Here is a 27,297-nt window from a genome sequence, read left to right on the forward strand (position 1 = left end):
AAATAAATTTTAACAAGTAGGTACCTTCCTACTTATAGCAAATTTTATATTTACGTTAAAGTAAGCCCGAATTGTCTTCATTAAACAATTAAGAGTTCGAAGACTATTTATTACTACACATTATGTAGTTCGTTTGCAGAAAGTGAGGAAGTCTTTTAAATCAGTATTGGTGAAGCCGGGTTATGCTTACCACGGGTTGTTGCATAATATGCGCAATGCAATAAGAATTAGGATGGTAGAGTTCTCAGTCGCCACGCGGCTATCGAAGTGAGTCGTTTTACCAGCACGCTGAGTAGTCTGGAAGTGGAAGTCAAGGGCCGCTTTCGAGTCGAGTTCAACGTTAGCCTGTCAACACTTGTAATTGAAATCTGGATAGGGAAAACGCTAAAAGGAAGGACGCGTCTTGGCACGAAAACTTTATAATTTCAGAGTTAATCGAGATGGTTTTATTAATGGTTCTAAATGCGAAAGTGGTTTCGGTAGTAACACTTGTGAATATAAATCTAATATTAAATAATTAGTTATTTTTGAAACGCCGCTACAACAATATAATAGTATACAATTGGTGCGATTCAACACTTTTACCAATCTTTCATCGTCGACGTTCTCACACCGCTTACCTAAGTAAATATTATAATATCATTGCCGCTAACATCATTCGTGATATAAGGTATATCTATTATACATATTTATTATAATATCACTAAGTACCACTTTATTTACTTAACCCAAAATATAAAAAAAAGTATTATTTCATACTACACAATCAAGAAAATCAATAGGTACTTGTAAATGAAATTGTGGTGAATAAAACACCCAAGTTCGCTATATTGACAGGCATGTGGCAGCATCCACGTTTTCGCTTGTATTCGAAGCCAGCTCCCGAAAAGTCTCGCTGTATACGCTGGCTCAAGGCACTGAAAAACTACTACAATTGTTTTTACTGACTTTTCATTACTGAATTTCAATTTTTCATTACTGACCTCAAACAATCCCAGAACATCTTATGAACTTCGCGTTAAACATCTGAAGAACGAAAAGACCCAAATTCACCCGATTTAATTTATAATTTATAAAGTTGGCTAGTTGAGCTAAATGTGAGCGTGGCTGACTGACTATTAACGACTTGTCAATTTAAAAAAAAAAAATTTTCTATCTTGCTGTATCTCCGTCCGAGTGATGTTATTAATTTTTGAGCCCATTGTTTTTCTATATGTACGCTGGTATATTGAAAGTCTATGGCTCGTCGGACGGTCGGCAATCAGCTATGTTCGACCGGATATCCGGCCATTCGGACACATACACATGTTAGCCCGGATATCCCGTATCCGGAAAAAGCTTAAATCCGTTTCATCTCTAGCTAGATTGTAGCCAGAAGTAGGGATAATCCTACTTAAATTTGTTTGGATGTTTGTACAAGTATCTACATAATATTGTGTAGCTACGTGGGTTTTCTGCCTGCGATGTTGATTTATATGTGGCGATAAGTTTCTTGCAACTTCTTATTTCACCAAAGTTCGTTCTTTTCGTAGTTCGTCCTGTTCTTACAACACATTACCTACCTAAAGAATAAAATTCAGTGGAAAATAATGGCTGAGCCATTCTAATGTCCCTTTAACTGTCTATGTAGATATATCTATAATTCTTTATATAGGTTGGGCAAGGTTTGTGACAGGATACAAAACGTCTCTATTAAATTTTCGCCTAAACTAAGTGAGAGCGGGTGACGCTCTAGTTATTAATATAAATAAAAGTAATCTTTCAACGATCCCTGAATGCTATAATTACCCTAGCCTTACAAGAAAAGTTAATAGTTTGAAGAATATACCTAACCATTTTCGGAAACGTATGTAATAATATGTTACATGAAAATATTATTTACTATAAGGCTATAGTAGGTATATATGTACAATCTTGAATTCACAGGTGATATTTACTGCCACTTGACCATCCATCTGCTGTATCGGAAATCTCCCAATAAGTGATCATTTTACCATGAATATATTTTTATAACTAAACCATCAACTTGAGTTAGTTTATTCTATACTAGATATAATTCTATGTTTGCTATATGCAAAGTGGCGTTCCAAGGCGTACTATATTGTATATATACACATTGTGTGCCAGAAATACTCGTGCAATTGCGAAACAAGTAACAACAAAAATAGTGCCCACACTACGACAATAATTCGTAATCTGTAAACACTGTGTACAAAAGGCCGGTGCGTCAGGTAGCGCGACGTTGCCGCACCGTCCTAAATACCCCACGGAGCTAGGCGCCGCGCTGCGTTGCCACTCCGCCCGGACGCCGCGTTGCCGCTTGTATCTGTTGCTGTGGCGGACCGAACCATTCATCAATAGATGTTTTATTTTGTTCAATGTCTTGATAACGTTTCGTAACAATGATAATTGATAACAAGTACTTTTAATAATTACCGTCTTGTGTTTACATGTACAATAAGCTTTAATGTAAGTATATCATTACGTCTTAGGCAAATATTTAGTGAACGTCCTTTTGGATTGCACCTAATTACAAAGCATGTTATATAAACGATGTATCCGACTACCTACCTATGTATAAAATGTAGGATTTCTTTGTTAGGTAGTACTAATACTTAGTAGTAAAGTATAACTTAGGTTACACAATAAATAAGCCAGTGAAAATTAATTGACGGAATACAAACATCGGTGATGGCCATGAAATCTGTTAATTTTTTTTTTTTTTTTTTAGAATATTTATTTAACTCGGGTACCTACGTCAGCTCACTGCAAAGGTATATAATAGGATTCATGAAAATTTTAATCTTAGCAGTGAGCTATATAATTAAAAGTCACTATCACAATGGATCACATTGGTAGGAGTTTAAGAAGGCTAGCCTGAACTGTATTTAAGCCGCCGCGCTTTACCAACTATAAGTATAACCATGTAGGTACATAATTCGAAATCACCTATCAAAATGTAAATAAGACATTTAATTACATTCATCTTAAAAATTACAAGTTCATATTAATAAAAAAAATAAGTAAGTACTTATGTAAGAAAAATCATACCTATAGTCTATAGAGCAAAAGAGATCCTACAAACTCATCGAGGGTAAAGATTTGGCTACACACACGCTTGGGAAATTCATGCAATGATGAATATGAATTTTATATTGTCATTAAGTTAAATTATTATGATATAGTAGGTAAATATTAGGATTATTAAAACTTTCGTGAGTCATTATTCAATTATCTATTAATACGGCTTACGACTTAGTAAGAGGTGGGACGTTGTCGCAAACCCACCACACTCACCCTGATGAAGGACCTCCGAATAGTCCGAAACTAGTCGGTACCGACACCGACAAAAACGTGAGTAAAGCCATATTAATAGATAATTAGGATAATTGGTAAAAAGAAAATAATTTAAGTATATTTTTGCCAATCGCTATAAGTTACCTAGATGTATTGAAAAGCAAACATTTCTGGAAATTTTACCTGCCTTACTGTTTTTGTAACGTGATAAGAATAGAGATATTTTATCCTTAAATCTTCATTGTGTTGCAAAACTTCTAAGCGACGTTGCCAACTTAACAACAGGGTTGGTTATTGTAATGAGAAATGAAAAGAATTATTTTGTTGTGTCGACTTTCGTGCTGGTATACAACAGCTGGTTTGAGTTATACTTATTGAAACGAAGTTAATTATTATCAATTGCAATCAATTTTTTTTATAATTTATGCTTTCAGAGTTATAAATGGCGCATTTTTAGCCCAGTCGTCAAATTAATACGAATTTACTTTATCGAGGAGCAGTTTTTATACTATTCATTATTAATTTATAACTCATTTACCAACGTTCTTCGATCGAAATGTGATCGATGAAAGAGTAACTTTATTTTGAATATTTCACCTTGTAATTTTATGATATAAGAAGATAAGCGATTCCCGGGGGCACTGAATAGTAAATACTATAGTCACTGCCGCCCATTAATAATTTACTACACAAAAGAAATTATAGGAGAGTTGTTTACCTTTAAGGTATAAACTGTGTTTTGTACTTGGAAACGAGATGTTGAATGGAACTTACTCAAAGTTAAAGGTTACACTAGAAAAACATTACTGATCTCCACTGGATGCTCCAAACATCCAGCTACTGCGAACAACACTCTTTTATGATATTATAACATTTTGAGAACAATACATCGTAGATTAAAATAATAAGCGTAGGATTGTTTAACGTTTCAATAATGACCTTCTCAGTAGTGGTTATAGCGATTCTCGGAAATATTCGTCATAGTGTGAGTTCTGTCTTGTTTCTTCTAAGACTGAGCCATTCATTCAGCGCATACTGATGTTGCTAACTTCCTTTGGGATTTGTGATATTAACTATCGGTCACATATAGTTAATTCTTGAACACTTTCAAGTGATAAAATGATGTTGATGTTTTATAAGAACTACATAAAATCGGGTTCTGTCCGGAATTGCTCGATATCTCTTAGTTTTTGTCCTATTTTTATATTTTAAATAGATGATTGTTGGCCAAGCTGTATTTGAAAGTATCGTCGATGAGTTTTGATGAATTTTGAATCAGCTAACTTTACAAACTGATACTTTTGGTACATTATAATATTTAATTTGAAGTGAGGAATATCACTTAAAAATAACACTGCTATGATTTATCTTGTAAAGAAAAATATTTATTAGGACCATTGGCCATGGTATTATGCTATGACATAGGGTTTCCTTTTTCCGCAATTAAACCATTTAGTTGGGTCTATTTTGCGTGCACTGTTCACCAGTTACTACAACTAACTGGTCCAACTCCTTCCAGGAGTTCATTATACCCCTGGGATGTTCGCAGACTTCTTTGAGCGACCTTGTAACTACTCTTGCCCGTTGGTTGGCCACATTTATCTACTCTTGCCCGTTGGTTGGCCACGTTTCATCCCCTGCGCTTAAGGCTGTCCGTAACACCAATAATGAAAAGGTGCTTATTAACTGATGTGTGACCAGTCAGGATGACTTTAACGTACACTAATTATAAGTGATTTTAAATCCTATTTCGAATAAAAATATGTGAATTTGATGGCGACCATGATTCGGATATGTTGTCTGTTTAAGCTGATGATTCGACGTGTCATAAATAGAGCACGGCAATACTTCAAGCCGGCTCACATTCTAGCGCTCTACAAAGCTCAGGTCAAGCCACATAATATGGAAATTGCTCTCATCTCTGATCTGGTGCACCTCAGTACAGGTACCTCGAACCATTTGATCGCATGCAACGCACCGGATGCAGCTCCGGCAACTAGTGCAAACGGCTAGATGACTTGCTTTGTATCTATCACGGGAGTGTTCCGAAGAGCTGTTTGACCTGATTCTTGCGCATTCCACATTAGCGCAACTCGCCACAAACTTGGAATGAGCTTCCTTGTGAATCATAGAAGACCTTTGTGAGTGTTAGTATTAATCTAAATATACAAATCTTTAGAGCACATGGTATCGCCGATTAAATGCGCAACACTATCAACGCGACCGTATTTTTCACCAGTTGTTTTTATTTAGTGAGCGTGTGGCATAACAGCACGTTATCTGAATTTATAATGACGTACGCGGAGCGGCAACGTCGCATATTCGTAACGTAAATTCGAATCCCGAATAATTATTATACTTTATTGTTATATAGGTAGTTTCATAGTTTTACCTATACCTTCCTATTTAAATAGACATACTTACTTCATTCTAGTTTTTAAATGTATAGTATAACTATCATCTTAGTGACGCGTAGGTAGGTATGCACTATGCGCACACACACACTAAGATTTTTTAGTACTTTTTGAGGATTGATGAATAATACATCTAAATTCTAAACACTACTAAATGCGGTCGGTGTGTTCATATATTTGTAGAGTTCGCCTTGGCGTGGAATTCGGTTATTTCCACCTTCCTAGGGAACAGTTCAAAATCTTGGAGTAGAAGCAAGAGTATTAGAATTAATAGCACAAATAGCTGAATTTAATGATTCTATGATTTCATTGTATTGTTAAGAATTGTAGTACCGTACCTATAAATATGTTTATGCAAATAATAACTCGCATATAGATATTATGCGGTATACTTAGATTAACTTATAATGAAGGGGGAAGGCATGGTTAAAGAATCCATAAAAAAGGGTTTGATTTTTAAATTATTTATTACTTAATACTTCTACTTAATCTTTTCTTCCAGTCGAGTTACATTACAGTTTATAGACGTTAATTACATCCTAGATAATTGTTGATTTAGTTTAATAGAAATTTAAATAACGTACAGTACAACAATTTTTTTATACTTTCACTATGCCCAATCTGACGTTCCTAGCCCGAAATACGCCCAAGTTAGGATGGCAATGAAAAATAGGCTGACAACTGGAAAGAAGTGTTCAGGCGTTATGGTCGGACCTCTCGAACTGGTTTTAATCAGGCTGGCGAGCCCTTCCAAGAATTTCAATCGGCGTGCTGTAAATGTGAACGATACTTTCATATAATATAATATTTGAACAACTAGATCGATTCATCACGGTTGTGATGGGCGGACGTATCTACCATCAGGAGAACCCATTGCTCGAAGTCGTTCGTGAGTTTGTAATTCTTAGATTTTGGCACGTACGTCATATTATTTCCTTGCCCTGATGTGTTTGTCAGATTTAAAAACTGTAATTATGTGGATGGAACCTTGTACAGATTACGTATTTTGTAGAGACCTAACAAAATTTATTATTTGATTACATGCTTTCTGTACCAAAAGTTAGAAATCAATCCATTTTTAATAATTTCCAATTACCAACATTATAAGTCATATCACGGGGAGTGTTCCGAAGAGCTGTTTAACCTGATTCCTGCCGCCGAATTCCACCTTCGCACGACACGCCATAAGTTAGGTTATCATCCCCACCATCTGGATGTGTGGCGGTCCTCCACAGTACGGTATTCAAGGACCTTTGTTCCACGTACTACAAAGCTGTGGAATGGACTTCCTTGTGCGGTGTTTCCGGGACGATACGACATGGGTACCTTCAAAAAAAGCGCGTACACCTTCCTTTAAGGCCGGCAACGCTCCTGTGATTCCTCTGGTGTTGCAAGAGATTGTGGGCGGCGGTGATCACTTAACAACAGGTGACCCGTACGCTCGTTAAATAAAAAAAAAAATAAAGTACTGCTGAAATTGTTGCATCATGTAAACTGCTCAAAGTAGGTACCTCCAGTATGGTAATTATCTTGTTGTTCTGTATGGATGACGTAAATCATAAAGTAACTACTTATTTATAGCGATTCTGTATAAATTGGTCGGAATTTCATCATGATTCGAGAATTTTGGTTAATTATTATTAAAAGTCTACTCGAAATTATTACGTTTGCAACAATGTTGAAATAAAAGCATAATGAAAAAATGTTATATCTCGTTTTATTGCAAAATGTGTCCAAAGATTTCATATCGCCATCATATTTAGGGTCGGAGAGAGGGATATCTTAGCAATAAGTAAAAAATGAATGTGTCGTTTTAATTGTTAGTAGTCTCAAAAAAAAATAATTTGGTTAATCCAATGCAAGCAAGCACACTAATTAAATTTGAAAATACCTTACGCATTCAAAAAATTCGCGTGTGTAATAACACACCTTACTAATCCTTAATAAGGAGGTTAGTGGATTGAGAGAAATCTCACGGCACATCATCAATTGGGCGGCAGATCGAAAAATAACATAAAATCCCTCACGTGATTTATAGATAATAAGTATCTTTCATAATAATATAGTAACAATTTACTGAAAACTTGATACTAGTCTGAGCCATAGAAAAAAGCAAATTAAACTTGTGCGAATGTTCCACGCTCTTTTCATATACTAAGCTGTAAATAAGTATTAAAATACTTAAATAGTTCCGTAAATAATAAACTACACAGTTTTAGAATTAAAGGAAGTTTGTTTATATACGTATATTTATTTATTATAATGATTAGACGAGGTTGTCGAATAATTTGGAAGCAAGTTTGAAGCCCGTTTTCAATAATACCTTATGTATTCAGCTTCCTTAAGAATTGGAGATATTTAGAATGTACCTACTCAAAAAGCTTTATCTAATTGTTGACACTGTTTTTCCGGTCAGCTAGAATAAAATAAGAGACAGTTTATTTTTTAAAAGAATCACAAAAATTTAACTATCAGTCTTCGAGGACCTCTAAAAAAGTATATGAGAAAACTATAAAATAATTTTAAAATATTAATTTTAATACGTCTTTATAATAATTTTTTTCATCAAAAAAACCAAAGCATTCTTTAGTATCATTACATATTTTTCTATAATACAAAGGATATATATTTATATAGTTATAATTAATTTACCATAGTAGTTTAATCAAAATATATTTTTATTGTTTCAGGTAGTTGGGAAAACATGACCTATATTGGTCGCCCTCGACATCGTACCTATATAATTAAGTATGACATTCTCACTTACTTTCACTTGGTAAAATTAATAATATGCTATTTTTATCATTATGTACCTAAACACTTATATTAAGGCGAAGTGGTTTAAAAGTTAAACACTGCTCCTTAAAATAGATGTAAGCGTTCTACACAATGAACGTCTGAATCACGACTGCAACGAGGTTCATTCAACAGGCGGAAATGGAGTGGGCGGGGCGTGCGGGGAGCAACGTTATTGGGCAAATAGCTGGAACGCAGCAATGGCCGCCATTTCACTTGGCCAATGAGCGGTACGCGGACCGAACGCGCGTCCGTCCGGCTCCAAGGCGACGTTGCCAGCTTTTCAGAAAAAAATACCAGATTCGACCTTCTTAGGACCCCTGTTTTTTTTTTGTTTGGCCACGTTATCATTCCGGAACGCGTTACGCTGTTATCCGTGTGATGGTGCTATCCAGGTGTGTTGGTGTTGTGTTGTGATTAGTGTATTATGGTGTGGTCCATGCCATCAGGAGAGGTGCTCATAGACATTGTTTCAAGGTAACTATCTAGATTTCTTGTTGCATGACGTGGCCATGAGCTCACTTTCTACTAAGTTCAGCAAGTTAGCAACTATTCACAAAACGACCACCACCAAAGTCGTGTTGTATTACTGTTATCTTTCGTGGAAGAATTCCAACAACGTTCACTTGTCGATACAATATCACATTATATGTATAAAAACGCAGTTTTCTAGTTCAGTTGTTAATTTTAAAATAAAGCTGATACATGAGCTCGTTGATATAGTAACAATACCTATGTAACATTACCGTTTCCATATATTTATTTAGTTGCCATGTCAGACTATTTGTAGGTATTGCAAAGGCTCCAAACAGGATAGGTTAAAAGCAGCTGTTAACGGCTTTGTTACGTCATATCTTCTATCTATCTATCTATATATATAAATGAGAATGTATGTTTGTATGTTCCCTAATAACTCCTAAACTTTCGACCGATCTCAATGAAATCTTTTGGAATAGATTCGTTGAAGCTCAAGGAAGGTTTACATATATAATTTATATGGCAAAACAACGTTTGCCAGGTCAGCTAGTTCTCATATAAAGTAGGTCTATCGTATACTGAGTATCTATTATTTGGCTTTGTGATAGCTTGACTAAAAGTTATCGAAGTGCTGATACATATGATGAGGCATACGCTCAGTATTTTCATACACTAGAACTATCACTATCTATAAATGTCACTATCGAATGACAATAGTTATTATGACACACACAAAGCGATATCTCATAAGTTTCAGTTACTGGGTTCACTACGACTAGGTAATGCTATTGTAGTACTAATGTTGTTACCAAGTGAACGTCTCCCTCGTTCGGTCACCTGATACAGAATTGCTGATAACGGTATCTTATCACTATTATTAGGTTCTTATCTTGTAATCACTCAGCATAGTTAATTTCCTTTTTTTTTTCGATGCAACATGTCTTCGTAGCCTACATGACTCATCACAGTTGACTTCACATAATATGGCTTATAGCAAAGTATGGTTCATGAGAGTCACAAACAGAAATATATATATATATATACCCGACACTAAAACATATTATCAGTACTAACGTAAAATTATTACTCGAAAATTTTAAATTTCTCCAACATTTTATAGATATTTACATAATATTATGTCCCAGCAGTTATTTAAGTTGTATAAATAAAAATTTATGTAAGCAAGTATCTGGATAAGTTCTAACTTTTTAGGATAAGTGAAGGAATAAGTAAATAATGCAAGAATTATTTTGACAATCCAAATTTTCAATTTTAATGCATAGGTACTTTACGAAATGGTCTCCAAGACGTCTTCTTGTGACTATTATTCATAATTTTTAGATCTAAATGTTCTATATCTATAATTGTTGCCGTATGACGTAGTAAATCGTTCGATATTACCAAACAAACGATCATTATGATGAATATTCTGTAATGACTTTGCCACCAAATAAATTAATGAGTCGCCATCAAGTGACTACGACTAAGTCATTCATTGTACTGGTTTCTACTATTGCAAGTAAATAGTACATTTATTCGAATTATAGCTCTTATTTCAGCCAAAGACCTCTCACTCAATTGGACGTTTTTCCAGAAAAACGTTCCCAACCACAATCATGTCGAAATTGTGTGAAGAACACAAAACTGGTCACGTGATTCATATTAACGGACTGACAAAATGGCAGCACTACTGTTACTCTTTAAATGACACCATGACTTAGTAGTCCATCCCACATGTATACGCTAATATTTGTTAAACTTTAAACACTAATTCCTTAAAATGTGATGTTTGTGGCTTGGAACGTTTTTCAGGAACCCCGTCCAATTGATCCTCACGGGGGCTTATTCACATTACATGATATAAATATTAAAAATTGTAATTGAGGTAGTATTTACAGCTTTACGTCATCAAAAATGGTCGCTAACTATGGGCCTGATGAGAAAGCTCATAGTCGCTGAGACGGCAACGGAGAGGACTATGCTCGGAGTTTCCCTACGAGATCGAATCAGAAATAAGGAGATTCGTAGGAGAACCAATGTCACCGACATAGCCCAAATGATTGCGTACCTGAAGTGGCAGTGGGCAGGGCACATCGTTCGGCGGATAGATGGGCGTTGGGGCAGAAAAGTCATCGAATTCAGGAGTACATTCATATACTTAATTTAGGTTCAGAGGATTAAGGTATTTTTGTACCTTTAACATAATCTAAAAGATCCAGTGTCCTATTTAAAACTTTCTCAGACCTACAAATTTAAATATAATATAGGCATACACCTCTACCTGCATGATTAACTAGCTTCTATCCACAATTCATTTGATCAGGCCTTGTCTACATAGAAAAAACAACTGCAAAAGAATGTCAGATAAAACTCTCCCCTCACTTGACTCAGCTTCGACTTCTGGTGGTTTTTAATAGCGTCCTGTCAAGATTGTGCTAATACATATGACAACGGACACATGTTAAGCCGTCTTATGTGCCCATAACATTAGGTACATGACTCAGGCCGTAACACACCAGTACGACTGCTAGCAATAGCTGGCACGTCATCTGTATAGTTAAAATGTATAGTCTTATGTGTCTATAATTGCACTGTCATCCACACCCTTATAGCTGGAACACGACAGTACAAAAATAATAATAAATAAACATGGCTTAGACATGCGTTTTGTTAAACAGTGTCTATGTAAGCGACGTCTAAAGATTGTCGCTAAACAACAGAAAGACACACACGGATTTGTAATAGATTTTTTTAAACAAGTGTTCAACACGCGTTTAACTATTTTGTAAGAACACCGTAAGTGTGATTCCACTGCATCGATCGATCTTAAGTTTTACATAATATTTAATATCATATCGATTCTGCTCACTGTTATTAATATTTCTCCAGAGTCACTCAATTCGGCCAAATTCCAACTTTTTCCAGGCTCTTTCATGCTAGATCATATAATACCTATCTCGCTGACCAAATCTCATGGCCTTGCCATTTAAAATTGCCGTTTGCTCATTATAAATTATACTAAATTTACACAATATGTAATTACTTTATGTACAAATTTACTTTTCTCTCTGATGTTACTTAATACTTGTAGTTTTTAGATTTTCAATTGTAAAATTGTGAATACTGTTTTAAATCATAAGTAGTTTTAAATTATGCGTGTAGTGGTTACTTCTTATTAACTTCTCTTTAAATTATATTGTTACATTTGTGTGTATCATTAAGCATAAATCTATCAATTTGAAAATAGCTTTGAAATGTTTTATTTTGATATTCCCGGAGTTATCATCAGCATGATGTCATTAATACATAATCACTCAATTAGTTAGTGATTATTTAACTATTGTGTCATCACACGTCAGCCTTCGTTATAACTCATTGGCTCAAATTCCCACTAGCTCTTAAATTCATGGCTGTCTTATTCATTTTCAAAAATTAATAAGAGAAATTATTTAAAGCATTATTGTGTTTGGGTCTGAAGTTAGAAGTAGCTAGTGAAATTACTGGGCAAATGAGACTTAACATCCAATGTCTCAAGGTGACGAGCGCAATGTAGTGTGGCTAAGCATTTTTGGGTTTCTCAAGAATCCTGAGCGGCACTGCATTGTAATGTGCAGGGCGTATCAATTACCATCAGCTGAGCGTCCTGCACGTCTCGTCCCTTTCTGTCATAGAGAAAGTAAGGAAGTTTGCCTACATACAATGTATTGGACTTCGCGTAGGATGACTGTGAAATTCTCAGACGGTGCCTTAAATATTCATCCAGCTGAGCCCAATAAGTAACAGTGCATGTTGCGCTATGATACGATGATAATATGAATGTTTGAGTATCCTCGAGAAGATAAGACAGCGATTATCGCAAAATATTATATAGGGCGCGTTATGACGTCATGTTGTATCGGGAAAAAGCGTCTAGAACATTTCCCAATACTTAAACGCCTATAGATAAATATAATATTATGTTTGTCAAGATTATTGTTATTATTGTTATATATTTACTAGCTGACCCAGCAAACGTTTGTATTGCCATATAAAGTAATTTATAAAATTCAATTATTAAAATTTTTGGGGTATAAAAAATATATGCAAATTACTAGCAAGACTATAATTATTTTTTTCGATTGCCATCTTGCAACCCTATAGCTGATTTGTGGATGGAACAGAATAATATAAAAATGGCGATACAAAAATAGTTGTGGAACGTAGAAGGGCGAAAATTTGAAGTTGAATGTATTTTTCAATGCTGAGTCATAATAAAATTGAAATAAAAAATTTGTCAAAAAAAAATTAGGGGTGGGTCAGCCTTATCATTTAGGGGTATGAAAAATAGATGTTGGTCGATTTTCAGACATACCCGATATGCAAACAAAATTTCCTACAAATCGGTTCAGCCGTTTCGGAGGAGTTTGGTAACAAACACCGGGACACGAGAATTTTATATATTAGAAGATTTGGTTTCAATACACCTGAGGATTTTAGGAACGATCCAATTATCTCGAATTCAAAGCATATATAATATATTGTGGTCGAGATCAACTGTCTTCTGCACACGGCAATTTCATTACGATATTTTCACATAACTTATTATTATTTATTTATTGTTGGGCTCATGCGAAAGTAATCGTGAAAAATCGATGTTTTTTCACAGTTAATCTAGACTTTAATTCGAGCGCTTAAAACTTTACAATCGATTCTCATTTCACTGTCTTATAATAAAAAAAATTTTACACTTTTTGTATTATGGCGATAAAACCGTCCAGTTAGCTTATAATATTGTTGCGTAGCAACCCTTCGAAGTATATGACGAGAGTTGTCAAACTTCAAGACATTGTTAATTTCAACATCTCCGTCAGGTATACTCGTAGCTCAGCGGAAAAGTGTTTACTTTAGACGCTGTAGACCCGGGTTCGATACACCTACCAGTGTATGGATTTTTTTGGGTTTTGTAAAGTTAAAGGAAATTTCTAGTAAGTTCAGGATCAAATCGAACAGAAAAAAAGAGATGGAAAATGTGTAAGCAGGATAAAAATAGTTAAAAGAATTTTCTAGTACAATTTAAATTTAAAGATGGAATGGGAGAATCATTTTGAAAATAGAACGGATCCGGGGGTATATAAGCCGTACTAAGCGTGGCCTACGGCAGTTCTAGTTCTGACTCGAAAGTGTAAAGAAGAAGAAGAAAAGAAGAAGTAGTGAAAAGTGGAAGTGTTCTAAGAAGAAGAAGACAGAAGAGAAGTAGTGTTCGGTGCAGTGTGACGCGTTGAAGGTACCGCCGCCCACAAGAGGAACAGCGGCAGACCGGCGAAGTGCAAGTTCAGAAAAAGTGAACGCAAATAAAGACTCGTTCCTATAAGCGAAATATTATTTCCAATCCCTGACCCACTCCCGTGTCAATATAAAGAAAACGGAAATTAATGAAATAAAACTTTTGATTACTTTTAATTATTAGATGTAAATTCGATTAAATGAATCAATGACCTAATGATAATAATACATATTATATATAAACATAATACAAAAAACGTCAAACGACGACAAAACGACATTATTTTTTTACTAAGCTACTTTTGCATTGATGTTTTTGTATGAAAACGCCTCCATGTATGTCTGTCTCCAAGATCAGATCTCGAAGCCAATAAGCCAGCTTGGGCGGTATGACATCGCCTTGTCTGAATCCCCGCTGCGTTGGAAGATGTCTTTAAGCTTCTGGACGGGAACGGACTGGGCATCTGTATCAACGGCGAATACATCACTCTCCTTCGATTCGCAGACGATATAGTAATCATGGCTGAGACAATGGAAGACTTTAGACATGATCTTTGTCTTGTCCCTGTTCATTTTGAGACCATCGAGCAAATTATACTCACGTCTATGTGTCTATGTCGCACCTACTCCCGTGACAGTTAGGAACTGTACTCTCGAAATTATTTACGAGTACGTATACTTTGGACAAATAATCCAGTTGGGCAGGTCTAATTTTGGGTAAGAGGCCATTCGTTGAATCAAACACGGATAGGCAGCCTTCGGGAAGCTTCGTAATATCTTCTCGTCCCAAATACCACACTGTCTGAAGACCAAGGTTTTTAACCAGTGTGTGCTGCCAGTGATGACAGACGTAACGCAGACGTGGTCGCTAACTATGGGTCTTATGAGGAAGATCATGGTAGCTCAGAGGGCTATGCTCGGAGTTTCCCTGCGAGATCGAATCAGAAATGAAAAGATCCTTAGGTGAACCAAAGTATGTCGGTACATAGCCCAGATGGTTGCGAAACTGAAGTGGCAGTGGGCAGGGTACGTAGTTCGACGGACAGATGGCCGTTGGCGCAGTGACGTCCTTGAATGGCGACTCTTATTATTACTAGAATGTCGTTTAATTGATAAAATAAAATATCATCTTACGAATTGGCACTTTTAAATACAAAAATATGTTAATTGCTAAGTAAAGTTACTTTTTAGATTTGGTTTCTCATGTTATCATTTCTTATGTATAAAAATCTAAAAACACATTATCTAATATTATACTTATTCAGCCTGCCAAGGTACTTAATTCCTACTATGCATGAATAATTAAAAAATTAAAGAACCGGTTATTAAAAAGGTATTTAATTCCGTTAACAGAACTAAACGAAATAAATTTCCTTGCTTTTGAATAAGATTATAACGAATTAGTTTCGAAGCATCGATTCAGCATTTCATTTTATACTAGCCAAATCGCACGTGATAGAGTCGTCTTCATTAGAAAATTCGTTATCATTAGGTACTAATATTATAAATGCTTACGTAATTCTGTCAATCTTTTACCTTTTTTTTGCTCTAAAAGCCCTTAACTGATTTAGATGAATTTTGATATTTCAAATTTGAAACAGTTTGTCTCGTGTTTTAATACCTATTACAAGTAGTATTTACATAGTTTGGGAAATTAGATGGATGGTATTATCCGGAATAAGATCACTTGAATGTGTGAAAAGGGCCCTGAAGCTTCGTACGGGTTCATATAAACTTTATTATTATTAAATACTTTCATGACATCGATATTTATTAGTTAATTAAATCTGCTATAATAGTCAGTAATAATTTATTTAAACACATTTATTTATGTTAACTTGTCCTTTGCTGTGAACCTTTTGAGCTCGAGACTCCTGAGGGAACAGTATTTTGTAAATATGGCGCTACATTCTACTGCTACTTTCAGTGTTTCACATTAAGATTTCAAGGAAAACTGGACACTTTTAAATACGTATTGCAAATCGGTCGGGATTATTTGAATACGGGAACATTATTAATAACATAACATAATTAACATATCTCCCACTGCTATATCCTTGTCATAAATATTGCTTTAAATATTATTGCGTCCCAGTTGTTTAAGATTTCGTATCAATGCATCTCTTTCATATTATTATTACCTACCTATTTATTTACATTTTCATTACACTTTAGAAGATTTTACGTTAAAACCGCTGATTAGTTTTTCCCTTAGATTAAGGATTGGTCTTCTTGCTAATAAACTAAAATGCCGGGTTGCGTAGTAAAACTTTGTAAAAATAATACTACAAGAAATAAGAAAGACACGGGGATCACATATCATCAGTAAGTATTTTGTTTTTTATTAATTTCGATTTAAAATAACACGAAGCGTATGAAAGCGTACAAAATTTGAATGATGCCATTGAGTGTCAAGATGCCACGCTCACAAGCATCTAATAGTTGACCTCATAAAAAAGCTATTATTCTTAGGTAGTGCGGTATCTACTTGGAGCGCAGCGGAGACCAATCCTTAATCTAAGCTTTTTTTCATGCATTTAAATAGCTTACAATTGATGAAAGCTCATATTGGCTACTAGGACAACTTATTGAACTCGAGTCCAAGTATTAAAATCGCCCGTTAGTCTCAATAAGAAAGTTTCTATCAATCAATAAAAGCGGAACGACTCTTATAACGAAATACGTATAGATAATTGCGTGGATCTATTTCCGTCAAGGTCACGTGACTCGCAAATGATAATTTTAATCTGTCGAGATATCGCTCGACCTTGACCGTACTGCGGACGCGATCGCTTTGATTTCTTGCAGCACTCTTTAAGAACGTTCAGGATGTATGTATTCTTAAAACTAGAGTGGACTGTAATACTTATAAATCAACCGTGCTTCTTACTTTTGATCTCAGTATTTATGTAACTATTGATTGATATTATACTACATTGTATAAATAAAGCAATCACACAAATAAAACTGAAAACGAAATTTTATGAACGATGCGGGACTCGAACCCGCGACCTCTCGCGTTCCGTGCGAGCGCTCTTTCCAACTGACCCAACCGTTCGAATGACGTATCGTTGATAAAATTTGTTGTATGCTTTGTTCAACTCTCAGGTTATTATTTGTGTAATTAATCCTAGAAGTGAGGGTTATCATTAAAAAAATCAAATTGTTTTGATTTACAAGAGCGACATCTCAAGTCAATATCCTAATATGCAAATATTGGGGTTGAGCAGGTTATCAACTGTAAAGTAGATCCTGTAGATGAACCACAACCTAAGATTAGAACAGAGCATACCTACAAGATTTTATGAACAATACGTCACTCGAACGGTTGGCTCAGTTGGGAAGAGCGAACGGAACGCGAAAGATCTCGGGTTCGAGTCCCGCATCATTCATAAAATTTTGTTTTCATTTTTATTTGTGTAATTAATCCCAGAAGTGAGGGTTATCACTTTAAAACATAACAAATTAATAAAGCAATTTGTATATAGTTTTCAAACTTCTTGAGGTAGTACAATATGACGTAACTAAAACGGCGAAGTTGCGATCAGCGTGTATGGACATCATAAGTACATTGGGATATGTAGTCGAAAAAGAGATGGTAGTCAACCTGTCTTGGATGATAAGAATATATTTATTTATCATAGGGAGTGACAACAACATAACATCTAATATAACTAATCCTACTTAATAATGTATACAATTTTAGGTCCCCTGCGACAACCAGACAAGAACAATGCATCGTTATCTTCTATATAATCAAATATACTATTAGTAAGCCTTCTTTGTCAAGAAAGCTTTAAGTATTTCTTGAATCTGTACTCAGTGAGTCCTAGAATACTGTCTGTTATTATATTGTAAAATTGAAAACCCAAACCTAAGAGGGAGCCCTTAACTCTAGCTAACCTATTTACACGGCACATACAGTTTGTTATTTCTTCTTGTATTGAATGAATCTCTACGCATCTCGCATACCTACTCGTATTTACATAGTATGTATATCTGTAGTTATCAGTTTTGTATCCCAAACAAAATGGCACCCTTTTTTAAAAATTGTAGTTATCTTTTAATATTTTTAAATGCGTAGAAGTGATGTAGAAACTCTATGACATAATTGGTTTTTTTTCTGTCATTTCGCTAAAATGCTCGCAATTATAAAGTTGCGTTTAAAGAGCGCACCACCAAATTAAATGTGCCTACGTAATAAATATAAATAATGGTTCAACTCCGTTGTTCTGTCCCTCAATGCGTCGCCACAATCTATAACATGTTTACACTTACTTATACACACAGGTGATATGTATGCATATTTGAATTGCTAAATGTACTAATTTGATAAAACAAAATGTCTTGTGGACACAATGTCGTCTATATACGTAAAATGTGTGAATACAAAAGAAATTTGTTTTTATTAACCCACTGAACGTGCAATGCTGAATATATTAATTTTTGAATATGCTAAATAAGTATGTTTGGATTGTGATACTCACTGAACCAGCTTATCTCGTCGATTTTCATTTCAGCATGCCTCGAAATTTGCGGGTAGGTCAACATAAAAAACCTGTAGTTATTACTTTAGATCTCTCTCAAAATAGTGATGGTATAGTGTTCGTTTAATTTTTTTTAATATATTTTGCATATAAGTAATATATTGGATCCTCATTCTTACCACTACCTACGCTTCTGTGAAATCCGCATTATTGTATATTCATATTGCTGAAATCGAAACTATGTGTACATTTGTATATCTATGGGCAATTTTAAAAAAAGGGGTTTTGGATTTTGAAGCAGAGATATTCTGCGAATATAAATTCGAAATGTACTAAATTAGAAACAGCGAAATGGAATGTCAGTGATCGGAGACTGCCAGAATCACTATTGCCAAATCATTCACGTAAAATGCACTGTACTACTTACGAATATATTCAACACGCGATCCTACAGATCTCATCGTACAATATTGCTTGTCCAACCTGTGTGTCCATCCGACATACAAAAAAGCATTTGCTTCTGAAACAATCAAATTAGTTGTCGTTCACACTGCGTTGCTGATTTAATTAGTCACGTACATCACAAGCACACAATGCAGTTTCTACATGGTTTACAAACAAATCTGCGATACTACGTGGCTATTTTATTATAACCGGCCAGTATGTGCAAATAAACACATTTCTTTATTATTATACTGACATGATGTGACAGGTATGTACAATTCTTTGCGAGTGGTAGTTTCGTCATCAATGTTACACAACATTCTGAGAAACCATTTGGAGACCTAACTAGTGGTCGAGAATTAGTCGACTTTGAATTTTAACCATGTAACTCTGTAATTTGGCACATAGTCGCAGATATCACTATTTATATTATCATCAACATTGATAAACAACCTCTTCTCTTTTTCATTTCTCTCTCTGTTACTGGTACTCGCATCAAATCTTTCACAGAAGCTTTCATATTCTTAATCATTTTAACCAAGACTTTAAATTTAGCGGTTATTACCATTTTAAGTTATCAACTCTTGATTAACCGGATGAGTCAGCAAGGGTCAAAAATCTTTGATAGGTTCGCTCGTTTCGCGCGGTATTGCTAAACAAATATCAAGTAAATATCACTAAAATCGAAACTGTGCTCTGAAATGCGATGGAAAAACCGCCCTAAACCGGTTATACACACAACTTGATTTGACTGAGTAAAGAGAGAACATCTATCTTATCATTAATTATTTTACTGAAGTAAACTATGTCGGAGATAGTTCTACGCACTACGAAGAAAGTGAAGTTTGTTGCATCTGTTGTCATATTTGAAGAGATCATTGATTGTTTTTAGATCGATTTAATTTTATTAATATTCGTGTTATAATAGGTTGCGATATTTCGTGCGATAAACTTCTGTGCAGCGTTCTACTATGTAACCGAAATAAGAACAGTACCTTCAGAACTTTGATAGGTTTAAGCTTTCTTTATTATGTAATCTATATGTCCGCGAAAGCTCAATTTCGAGTACATAATAACACCGTATTGGATATATATTCAATATCAATTTTAAACAAGTCGAGAATCTGAGAACTGTCAACATGTTATTGATTTATCGAAACTATATTACTATTATTACTATAATTGAATAAGGAAACTATAGTTCTCTTACATGTATCACAAACCTCGAGACTTGTAATTCCTTCGAGGAGTCCTGGCCGTTTAACCCAAATGCTAATAAAACAATGACGTCATCATGTTTGTACTCAAACCGGCGCATGTAATCTAATTAGCGATCATTGACCCGGATGGCTTACTAATTGTGTAATTATTTTCATACAATACACGCGTGTACTTGTTCAATGTCAACACATTATAAATACAAGACGAGCAAGGACGAGATACGTACGCCGTAACCGAGCGTCGAGCGCCGACGATTTATAACACAAACACAGTTAGTAACAACTTGTGCCTGAATTTGTGTTCTTCTTTAAATTAAAATTAAAAATGTTTCACCGATTTTCTGAAAAGAAAACTTCTTTAGGTTTAGCTGAGTACTTTATTTTGTGGAGACTATGCTCTGACTTTTCTTAGGTACCTACGTAAAACTTATACGACTGATAACGTCTCTTAACCATATCAAATATCAAAAATTCTCGTGTTGTACATTTTTTAACGTGATTCGTTTCCCTACTTTTGATAAATAAAAACACTTTGAAGTATCCAAGAAAGCTTCCAATGTGAATCAATGAAAGAAAACTTGAAGTTGGCGGATGCATGGAATGTGCGATCCAAAACCTCCAAAAAGGAGTGAAAATAAAAAAAAACTTCTCTTTTGTATTGGACTGCCTTAGCTCTAGCTCAGCGTCCCGGCTTACATGGAGATTCAAGACACGAGGAAGTCGCAAAGTCAAGCGTGTCTGTTCTGTTATTGTGTGGTGTTCTGCTTGGTGCAAAGATATAACATTCTACATATTGCTGGATGCTGTTGACTTGTTGTGGAATTGTTGTCTACAAAGAAGTCTTACATGCGTTGTGGAATACTCGAGTTGGAATCAACATTTCATTTCAACGTTCCATTTTCCACTCAATCATTCGATATTCGATTGACAACCAATTTGATCTTATGGAATTTACAAACATTACAATCCTGCGGCCCGAGGTATTCTCGAGTATCTGTAAACGCATCTAGACCATGGAATGATATTTTATATGTGTATCTGTTATTTTACACCCTGATATGTGTCTACATAGTCATTCACATAATATTTACAATAATAATTTCGTAAACCCGTATTCTATTAGCTCGTAAAACATACACAGATTTATACCTACATATATTGGCGACAGCCCAACGAAAACAGAACAATAATTCTTTTCTGTTATCCTCTTTCTGATATTGCCATGTTTTCCTCGAGCCTTACTTTTACAATGGTTAATGTTACTTTTAGATTCTGCGAAAGTGCCTAATTCAATTGGCACGACAAACAAGATAACGAGTACATAAAAATTAATTTAAAAACTTAGTTGTTTTATTCAGTGAATTAATATACAACATACAATAGTTCTTAATGTGAAACGTCAATAATTTAATACCAAAGTCATGTTAGTCACTGAGAAGGCAAAAGGGACAGAACGCCATAGGCTTCATGAGAATGCAAATATCTCTTGCTACCGTCAAATTAAAATCAGTAAGGGCTATGTAAGAGTCAGTTAATCGACCGATGCCTCCAAAATTGGTAAAACAAATGTCATGTAACATTAAAAAAAACCTAAATTTCTAATGCCTATATTAATTATTAAGTTGTATTTACAAAATTACTTATAATCTACTTATTACAGCAAATATTAACAATTAATCTTTAAGCTCACAGAAACTTATTCCTATAACCCTATTTACGTGTTGGGATCTAAAATCTTGGGTTCGTGGAGGGAAAAAACCAGGAAATTGGGCAAAGCTGGCTATTTGCTATCAGGTACATTACATTCATAAGCTGCATGTTATTTATGGACTGTAAGATGGACGGGAGATGTCATAGATTCTGTAGGCGGAAAGCTCTGGTCAAGGACTGCGAGAGACTTCATGTATGGAGTTTGAGGAGGCATGTGCTAATATGAAAACAGATAAAACCGGTGTAGTGATAGGGATGTTATGATGTAGATAATATATATTGTATAATATTGTATAATATATATGTGATATAATATTTTAATTACGATACCCAATTAATGGTTTACTATCATAAATATTGTGTGATGCCTTTTATTTATCATTTAATCTATAGATTAGAATTAAGATCTAGATTCTCCAACGTTTAGACGCAAAGAGTTGGTGTGAGTTGAATAGTACTCTAATTATTGCAAACCTGTTATCGTATTAATAAAACTAGAAGTCTGTACTATAGGTTATTAAAATATAATCTGCTCAAAGTTATAAGATACGGAATATTTTTAATGTACTTTAAGGTCAACCTATTAGATTTTATTCAATTTCTATGCCTTCTTAAACAGAACTAATAAAAAAAACGCGACACCAATTAGTATAATGTGAATACACTCAAAATATTATGAATCACCCAATTTCCTCTTCTCCACTAAACTAGTTTTAGCTAAATAATCTGTATGGAATTTGTAGTATTTTCCTCTTAAAGTAGCGAATAGGAGGATTCCATGTCAAAATAATATCGTTCGTCCATTATTAGATCGTAGTTTAATATAAAAATCTCATTTGAATATCAAATATAGATACATTATAATCTAATGCATTTAGTCCGTTAATTGATCTGATATTATAATGTAATAGTAATAATTCGGTGGGGAAATAGTCATATAGTGCATATAGTATGTATAAATAATAAAATATCTTTGGCTGTACTATTTGTATCTTGATGACATGAAAAAGTTAAATGGAAGTAAAAGTAAAATATTGTTTCATGCTATATTTCATTCGTTTTTCTTTTTACCAAAACGAATAAATCTAATGAAGAATTTCGATATATTTGAAAAGCAAAAAATGCGCCGCAAGCCGCGAAAATAATTTAGAAACAACAGTTTTGACCCATTTGAAAAAAGGTATTGGGAGCCACGTGAGCTCACTGAGAGAAACCTTATTAGGCGTGTACTTATATGCGATTCTTTATTGAGACGTAATGAATTCGAACCGTTTTGAAGTGATAACTGGTGTAGAAAAGTGGATTACGACAAGAACGCCCGAAAACGGTCGTGGTCAATGGTCGGTGCGGATCGGCTTTGCAGACTGTAGCAAAACTAAAAATCTGTACTGCTGACAACTGACGAGATTAAAGTTGAGAGAAAGCGGCGGGAATGGATCAGTAGAAAGGATGTGGATTTTCATCACGATAATGCCCACACATTTTTAGCCACTCAGCAAAAAATTAAGATAGTTTGGCTGATTCGCTGGGAGTTGTTCCCTGTCCTGTCCCTACCCACGCTGTCCTTGCATCACATTTCCACTATGTTTCGACTTTCAGTCTCTTCAGAATTCTTTAGGCAGTCTCTCAGTTTAACACCAAGAAAGGACTCCCTAACTACTTGTCACGTTTTTTTGGATCACAAGTCTCAATGTTTCCGCAGCAACGGGATTATGTCACTATGTACAAGACAACAAGCCATCAAACAAAATGGCATCTGCATACTGTAATTAAAATGTAATTAAACTTTGAAACAAAAACTGTCCTGAGTTTATATATGAAATGCGAAGAAACTTTTGCCCCGACCCATTAACATGATTATGTGATATGACACTGACATTATTTTGACTGTACTTTTTGACCTATTACATTTTGGGTAACGATAATTTTTCATTTTTAGATATCTGTACAACCAGTGTAAGTACCACCTTACTTTTTATTCATTGTTAATGGTTTTAAACTATTCTATGTTCAGCGGCGCTTATGCCTTATGCAAATGGAATTATTGGAGAGTTGCCGAAAATAAATGCTTTATATGTCATCCATGATGTATTATAGTTTATGTTTTAAATATTCTGTTCACGTTTTATGGTGACTCATGTAGTTTGGATGGAAGGCGTCCACATAATTTATAATGGCAAAGATATACGTTAATGTTTCTATTTCTTTTTTACTAAAGAGAAGGATAACAGTAGAGATATTCTATTTTTGGCTTGTGGTGTGCTTTTGTGGTTTGTCTTCGTTCCAGCATCTCATCAGGAACCCCTGGAAACAGATTCTTTAAAATATTGATGTGTAAGCATTAAGGATATATATTAGCTATGTTTAATTATACTCGTGTGACTAAGCGATGTTGGTAATATTTACTGTGTATATCGCAGCTGAGTGTATTTATTTGGATAGGAGTACAGAACAAAGTGCAGTTTATTAACTTAGCTTTGGTAACTTGTGGCAACATTACTCGGATAAAAAGCAAAAACCTGAAATCCTTGGCAATTTCTACCATTTGGGCTGTTGAGCCAAAAATTTATATTGAGAAAGGGTGTGGATTTTTCACGATAATCTGTAACCCACATATCTGTGGCCAGTCACCAAAAATTACGATAGTTTGTCTGTTTCGCAGGGATGTGTTTATGATACTTGATATATAACCCTGTTATTGCACTAGATTTCCACCTGTGCCGGTCTTTTCAGAATTATTTAGGCAGTGTCTTAGTTTAACATCAAAAGAGGACTTCCTAACTACTTGTCGCGTTTTGAGGCAAGAGGAAAGTTGGAATCTACTTACCTAACCTAAATAATAAACTATTGAAGTATTCAGAGCAAAAATCACAGCGGGTGGAGAAATAATACAAGCGTTTTGAAGAACCTTTATTACCTAGAATATGCCATCTCTTTCTATATATTGGGCAAATTGTGAGCTGAAAAAATTAAACATTCCCTGTCACGTAGGTATATTGGACAGTTAAGATAAGATAAGACTTATAACATACAGAATATGTATGAGGCAATTATGAAATCTCATTCTTAATTGATTTGCTTCGACTAATGGCAAAGATATATACACAATTTGTACATACTTCTACTATTGAATGTAATCAATGTTAATATAAAATACTCGAAGTTCTTTTTATTTACCTAAATACAATCACGCCTGATATTCAAATGTGTTTCTCTCGTGGTTTATTCACACGCGTCACTTGTTTCATGTCTTCTCTCTCTTTCTTGTCATTTTTGACTTACCTATGTCTCGGTTGACTGTAATAGCCTCTCTATTTAACCACACTACCTCAATATTTCTCTCTCTATAATTGTCATCACATCGTTAATGCCATATTACTTTGTTGTTTCGTCTTTCGGCTACCCGCAAGAGCCAATATGCATAACTTGCCGTCTCGAAGACACTATGGCTGCTCATTAACGGGCGTAAGTCTCCGTTAATACATTAAAATTATTCTAACTAGGTATGACAATCGTAATTTAATGTACATCGTTTTGTAAGATTATCGAGGAAAGGCGTTATTAATAACCATTACTTTAAATTTTTAATGTAATTCTTGGCAAGAAGGAAGTAATTAGGTTAATTGATTACAGAATCTTATCAGTGCATGTTACATTATTTTCGATATTTTTTTATGGCAATAATGGACGAGATGAGCAGGACGTTCAGCTGATGGTAATTAATGGACGAGATGGTAATTGATACGGCCTGCATTACATTACATTGCAGTGCCATTTAGAATTCTTCAAAAACCCAAAAATTAAGAGCGTCAGTACAATTGCGCTCGTCACCTTGAGACAAGGAATTAATTATCATTTGCCCAGTAATTTCACTAGCTACGGCGCCCTTCAGACCAAAACACAATAATGCTTACACATTACTGCTTCATGGCAGAAAAAGGCGCCGTTGTGGTACCCATAATCAAGCCGGCATCGTATGCAAAGGAGTCTTCCATTATAACCACTAAATAATAACTTATTTGACTTTATAATTATTTGACTATTGAAAAAGAAGGGGAAAGTTATGGCGCAGACACCTTAATGGTAATTTATTAGACGTACAACTTTGACATAAAATATGTCAATATTGAAAATATAACCTTATTTGGTTATTATTCTTTTGATTTTTCTTCAATGCGGTGAGTTTATTGAACAATCATTATTGTATATGATTATAATAATGATCTAAAAGTACATTTTCCTAAATCAGTTTCCTGCTCTCCTAAATAGGCCATAAAAATCTTGAAATAGCTTCCCATTTATCCTACTTCCTATCCCTAGCCGCGTGGTTTGACCTGATTTCCACAACATTTAAAACTATCCAATTCCATTCAGGTCGACCTACTTTTGTTAAATACAGTACTGCAATCGAAATGTCGCGACCGCGTCGTGCCAAATCGATATAAATTAATTAAATGATGACTATATCCGCTTAATGTTACTTTGCTGTGCTAGAAATGAAAATCGATATGCCTTTTTATAAATAATAACTTGGACATGTTTGAGCTATGAATATCCCTACTAATATTACAAAATGTGAATGTAAGTTTGTTTGTTACGCTTTCACGCCTAAACCACCAAACAGACTTTGATAAAATTAAGTATAGAGGTAGACTAGAGCTTGAAAAAGGATATAGGCTACCTTTTATTGCAAAAGAAATAAATGGAGGGATTGAAATAGGGGATGGACGTTTATAATTGGAATATGAACATTATCGAAGATAAAACCATGAAACTTTATATTTAGGCACTTGAAATAATTTATAAATATTTGTTCGAGCATCTTGAAACTCAAAGTTTCAAAAGTGCTCTACATGGGGATCAAATAGGAGATTAAAGTTCACAGGAAAATACTATTAAAGAGACTTTCCACAAGGGATATTCGCTGTATCATAGAAGAACGGAAAGAGCAGTTTGTAAGTGATATTATTTGAAAAGTATCCTAAAAGGTAAGGAAAATTGCCCAAAGTATTCAACGCGGACGAAGTCGGGGGTAAAAGTTAGTTAAGAATCTAAACATAGCAAGCTCTTCTAAAGTCTCTTATTCTTAAGATGCCTCAAATACTTGGTAATCTCAATGCCGTCTCTTTGAGAGCGCCATAGCCTCGAGCGTAATACGGGGATGACTTGTATAAAAGATGAAACGTTAAG

General features: G+C 34.7%; 1 protein-coding gene and 1 long non-coding RNA gene across 2 annotated transcripts in view; one reads left to right on the forward strand and one right to left on the reverse strand.

The window, feature by feature from the left end:
• LOC126969706 (nuclear receptor corepressor 1-like) overlaps positions 1–27,297 on the forward strand; it is a 154,682-nt gene that overhangs the window by 45,252 nt on the left and 82,133 nt on the right. The gene's annotated exons all lie outside the window — the stretch shown is intronic.
• Positions 6,160–8,615, reverse strand: LOC126969848 (uncharacterized). The gene is made up of 2 exons (XR_007730476.1): positions 8,479–8,615; positions 6,160–6,482 (listed from the first exon to the last, which is right to left on the reverse strand). It is a non-coding gene; the product is annotated as an uncharacterized LOC126969848 (long non-coding RNA).

Source organism: Leptidea sinapis, chromosome 19, assembly GCF_905404315.1.
Source record: "Leptidea sinapis chromosome 19, ilLepSina1.1, whole genome shotgun sequence".
Lineage (NCBI taxonomy): Eukaryota > Metazoa > Arthropoda > Insecta > Lepidoptera > Pieridae > Leptidea > Leptidea sinapis.